The sequence below is a fragment of the Leuciscus leuciscus genome, assembly GCF_965113295.1.
Source record: "Leuciscus leuciscus genome assembly, chromosome: 1".
Lineage (NCBI taxonomy): Eukaryota > Metazoa > Chordata > Actinopteri > Cypriniformes > Leuciscidae > Leuciscus > Leuciscus leuciscus.
Genome location: NC_138725.1, coordinates 75025105 through 75031343, shown reverse-complemented (window position 1 = coordinate 75031343; position 6239 = coordinate 75025105).

Below are 6239 nucleotides of genomic sequence, written 5' to 3'. Positions count from 1 at the left end.
GCTTTTTGCCTCTCATTTACATTTTCTTTAAGACTTTTGGTTTGACTGTATTTTGATGGACCCTTTAACACATTCTGTAAACTAAAAGTAACGTTGCACCTTCATGTCTACTGATTCTCATTAGAGTGTTACCATCATGAATAACACAAATGTAAAAGCAGATGAAAGTAATAACAGTAAGGTAAATAAAATGAGAAGAGAACAAATAGGCATTTGGCTACACCACAGAAGTTCTTCCACCTTAAATAAATGAATCATTATCATATAGACAAGGTTTAAATTTCTATGTAAACATCACATTTATTGTTTAGTGACCGTAACTAGTATCCCAGCCATGTGGGGGTTTTGGTGGGCTGTCATTTGGGCCTTTTGGGTGTTGTGCCGACCAAGTTACAAATGCGTACACAAACTTGTACAGGTATGATCAGCCACACTGTGAAAAGTCATGTTTCAGTAAGTCTGATATTACGGTTAAACATAAAAAAAAATAAAAAAAGTTGACTTTTTTGGTTATTTGTTTGCATTGTGAAAATTGTACCAAGTACAAATACGTAGTATTTTTTCCATCTATGGAAGTCAGTGGGGCCCACTCAAGAAATAAGTTCACAGTGTAAATATACTCACATTACTAACACATTATACATATTAAATGGCAATCGACTAAGGTTTTAATTCAGTGCATGGTATTATTACAGTAACGTACTGTAAAGATTACAGTAAAGACAGCTGCTCTTTTTTTTTTTTTTTTTTTTGCTGTTTTCAATTATGCTGTGTTTTTACAGTTAACTGTAGTTGATGATTTGTGGTACTATTGTTATTTTACAGGCTTACAATTACCAGTAAGTTTTGGTACATTTTACAGTAAAGTTTGTCAGTGTGAGTGAATTTGACAATTTTTTTTATTATTCCTCACTATTAATAGTAAAGAAGCTCACATGCCAGCTAAAGTTATTTTGCCCAGTCAGCTTGGTTCTGTTTCTCAAAACTTCCAAAAGCTTGTTCTCCATTATTGCGTTGTTGTGGAAGAGACAGATAAGAACATGATTCAAAGAGTTAACATTCATTGAATTTTACATAATCAATGACCTCTTCAACAACTCTAAATCGTGGGTCTGTTTCAAAAACGTGCAACTGAACAAGTAAACACTGAATGCTCAACATTCTCTAAGTTGTCAAGATAAATGAAATGATACAGTTCTATCATACCTCAATTAAACTCAGGACAAATATATATAGCCTATATATGCAAGAATGTGAATAAGGATGGAAGACGGCAGTATAAGTGGGGCACTGTAAAAAATTGGCAGGAATTAAAGAGTATAATTTTACAATAAATTACTGTAGTCGGAAATTTACTGTGAAATGAATGCATGGGTCATTTTCTGGGTCAGGAGAATGATGCTGACATCACAGTAACTTACTGTTTTACTGTGATTTCACATTATAATGTGCGTTTGAAATTAACACCCGCCAAGTGCAGGTAAAATTCAACTGTGGCGGGTAACGCTGTCAAATCACCAGCCAATTTGGCGTGTTACTTATTATGTTACTCACTTTGCTAAATTTGTGTAAGCCAAATCTGTACAGATTTAGCACAAATACTCATCTCATGAGTCATCATGATATATTAAATACAGCTTATTGTGCAGAATCTGTGCATATCTGGCTTACTTGAACACACACGTCACTACACAACAAATAACGATTTAATTAATAAATTAAACAACAATTTTTTTTTTTTTTTTGCCAAATTGGCCCGTGAGTAAAAAAGTTAATTTCAAACCCTGGTTGTGTTTAATCGTGCCACTGTAATACATTTAATTATTTACCACTGTAATTGTTTTCAAGTCACCGTGATGGTGATTAGTGTTCCATTAGATTGAGCTCTTGGACCCTCTGAAATCATATTTAAAATCTGTTTTGACCAATAAAATACAAAAAAAAAAAAAAAAAAAAAAGTTATTGTTGAAAGATGAAAGTCCAGTACACCTAAGATGGAGTAAATTATGGGGTAATTTTCATTTTTAGTTGAACTAATCCTTTTTCTCAAAAAAAAACAAAAAAAAACAAAACAAAAACAAAAAAAAACATAGCCACCATGAATAACATAAATATAAAACAGAAGAAAGTAATAATATTAATGCAAATAAAAATGAGAAGCAAACAAATGGGCATTTTGCTACACCACAGAAGTTCTTCCGCCATCTATCATTATTCAGAGTATATTTCAGAGTTTCAGTTTCTCTTTAAACATCACACTCACTGTTTACTGACCGTGCCCATAAGAGCAAATATTGTACATCAAATAACTGTACATTCATGTGATGGTTTTAAATATGTGGCCTACTTCCTTAATCCTGTCTTTTTATTTTTCCCAAATTAAAATTTGTTCTTATCTTCTTTTGCAAATAAGCATGTGATGTTTAAACACTATTTTCAAAAACCACAAACTGAGACAAAAAGCAAAGAGTCAAACTGCCCAACTAAAGGAAGCACTGAACACCATAATGGTGATCAAACATTTTCAATAAATCGTCAACATCTAATCTCTGTTAATTCTCCAAAAGACCTGTAGACATATGACAGAAATAAAGTCAGTCTGGTTTGTAATAAGAGTGTAATAAAATGTCTTGTGTTTCTCTTTTCTTCAGTGATTCTGCTTGTTATCATCAGATGTCTTTAATAATCGAATAATCATCACTCAATTAATAACTTAAGTATCTCATTAACTCTAACACTTCGGTGTTACTTTTAACACCATACTGGTGGTTCCCATATTTACTGTGTGCATTTGAAAAATGCATACGGTCAGGATTTGATCCTAAATTCCATGTATCCTACGTCAATAATGAGGAACAAGTCTGGATTTATAAAGTCAAAATGTTCTTATGTGTGTGTCAACTGAAGAGCATATGAACTTTTTAAGTTTTTTGATTATTAAAATAATCCAACATTGTTTATTACAAAGTTAAGATAAATAGACCATCAGAATATACATTAATATTGTTATATGCACATACAGTATTAGCAAAATTTTAAATGCTTTGTGATAATTGCGTCAGATGAAATAATGTTATTTCAATTATGAAAAATCATCAAGATGGACATAAAACGTATATTTGTTCAACTTAAATTAAATCACTTATTTACATTGAATCAACATTGAAACAATATCAGATCAATATTTCTTTATGTACAGCAGGATCTTAATTAAATCTTAAATAAATAGAATAAATCTAATCTTGCTTTATTTCCATGCCAGTGACATTTTCCATGCACGTCCCCTTTGACTTCGGAAAAACAGATCAACTCTGAACATCCCAAAACAGGCGACAAAAAAAAAAGAAAAGAAAAAAAAATCACACCAAAAACAACAGAAAAAATAAAGAGCAAATAAAGAAAGTAGTAAGACCATTCAGCTGCATAATTTATTCATACTGCAATGCATGCTGGGAGTCCATGATGGGTTCTGTTCTCTGCTGGCACCCAGCATGCATTGTGGCACAAGATTTTTGTTGATTGCCACCATTGCTGGGATTCATGCGCTTATTATTGATGTCTGTGTGTCTTAATAATGTATCAGCTCAATATGGTTTATGAATTTTAATTCATAAAAACTAGTTCCAGATTTGGGCCGAAACAATATTGCTATATGTGGGATTCAGTGGGAAGTTACACTCTTGAGTCAAAAGGTTCAAAACAAAGTTTTAGATGATTAAACTCTCTCTGTCTCTCTGGTTTCTTTTTCCCTCTGAATGTCTTCATCTGACCGGACGGTGTTTGATTATTTTTTTCTGTTTACCTGCCAGGCACAGTGCCAGAGTTTCACTAAAGCTGCCATGGAAGTCTCTGCATATTTGTTTGAACACTGTGTTTTTGGACACAACAGGGCCAACTTTCACTCATTCAGCGCAAGACTCACGCAAATAACACTTTTCACAAGCTCTTATACGTCACACATCCATTTTCACGGCGTGAGAGAAAAGTATCGGAGCAAAGAGGACACTGACACCGACAGACTAGACAGAGCAGGTTACTGATATGAAACTAATTCTCAGCTCTCAGGTTCTGTCCATTTTATTACGAAATTCAGACAATAAATAACGTTTTGGCGCTTGTAAATGTGACGTGACAGATCGCTGTAGCGCCTCAGTTCAAGTAACCAATCATCTGTTACTTTATATTTAAAGATACAGTACAACTTACTGAAAGGTATTTATGCCTCATAAATAATATCGATCAATTAGTGTTTTTCAACCGCGGAGAGAGGTAAATAAATCAGCAGGAGAACAATTATGGCACAGAACGTTACATTTACCTCAGGAAAGCCATTTAATGACCATAGTTGACTAGAACAAATAGCTATAGGGACGTCCCGCGTGACGTCACGCCATTTGGAGCAGCCATCTTGACGGAATAGAAAAATGCTAAACCGCTGGTGATAATACAGCTCGTCGCGAAATATTCATCTATTGACCAACCTTTGCGGTGATGATTGAAAAATCCTTCCCCGCTGGTGTCCAAATCAAAGTGTTGCTGACCCATCCGGACTCGTGATACCGATAGCCTGCTAAGCTTTTAACTGTTATTTGCTTTTAATGAAGCTCCGGTATAGCGTGATGGGAAGTGAATAAGGTAGCTGTAAATGTCACCGAACTCAATGTCAGGAAGTTTTTCTACACATTTAATGCCTGTAAAAAGAACTCGTGGTGCTTCATATGGATCTATGATTCCTAATTATTTGATCTTCCTCTTGTTTATTTCTTTTTATGATGACCTGACGTGAAGAGTTAGCTGACGGCCGCTGCGCTAATAAGTGACCGCGACGCTGAAGTGTGTGAGAACAAATGAATAACATCAGTGCGAACCACGAACATTTATTTATTTGGATTAAATATTTAAATATTACATTTTAATCATTCTGTGTCATTTTTCAATGTCAGTCTTTTCACTATTTACATGTTTATGCCCAAAATGCTATAATATTCAAAGTAGTTGACTGTCGTTCTCCTCTACCCTGTGTACATTATTGATTAAAAAGCCTAACGTTAGCCTATTTAAAATCGTTACAGGCACCTCGCGAGCATTCATTCATTCAACTATTTTAAAAGACTGGAATGAACACCAGCACACACAAGCAATCTTTTTTATAGTCAATTTAATTTAAAAAATGTAACAACAGGTATGAAATGTCAGAAAGAGAAAAAAAACTTAATGGGAAGACGAGCATAGGACTGCTGCAGCTTAGTGGATAAATATATTTAGCCTATTTATTATTAAGATTGCACAGTTGGAAAGAAAATATATTTATAGTAACATTTCAGCAGGCTCAAGATAATTAATAGTATACAGTGACCATTATTCATTATTTTAATCAATTCGCAGCCATAAAACGTGATAATCCGCATTCTCATGTATGTGCGCTTGTGCAATAGTATTCCGTCAAAATGGCTGACACGCGGCTAGGGGTCACGTGACTGGGAGATCCCTATAGAGAGGAGTATTTAGCTAAATATGTGCACTATATTACATATTTATTATATTTTTACTTGTGTCATTAAATAATTGTTATTATTTTATTTAATTTGTTATTTTTAACCTTTAATAACACCAGCTGATAGGCCTCTCTGTATGTTTACAGTATTAGGCTATGTGAGATATATTTGTTCTTGAGAAAAATTTACATGTAGGCTATCTACCTATAATATTTATCCAAATGAGTCAATATTGAATCAAGATTGAAATCAAATCCCAAGAATTTAATTTGAAATCGTGAAAATTGTGTTAAGCAATATCAAAAACAGTAGCCTATCAGTCATGTAAACATGTTGTCACTAAACTTAATACAATTCTGTTAGTTACTAAATGTTTTGACAATCACAATTACACCTTTTGTGATGCAAGTTGTTTTTTTACATAGTAAAATGGTAAATTACGATTTGAAGTTATTAAACACATTATGTTGCATAAAAGTGAATATCAGCTGACAGCGCTACTCTTCAGTAACCACAACATTCAATAACAGAAACTGCTCTAAATGTTCAACACAACTGAATATTAAACATTAATCAACATCTTTCCCTTTACTGAAAAACACATGAAATAACACTCAATCCCTAAATATACACACCTAATGCATTCCTTTGCAAAGCATGCTGGGAACTACAGATCCACAGGGCTGCGTTTCCCAAGAGCATCTTGAGCCTAAGTAGCAATTTAGTTTGACTAATGAAATGAAG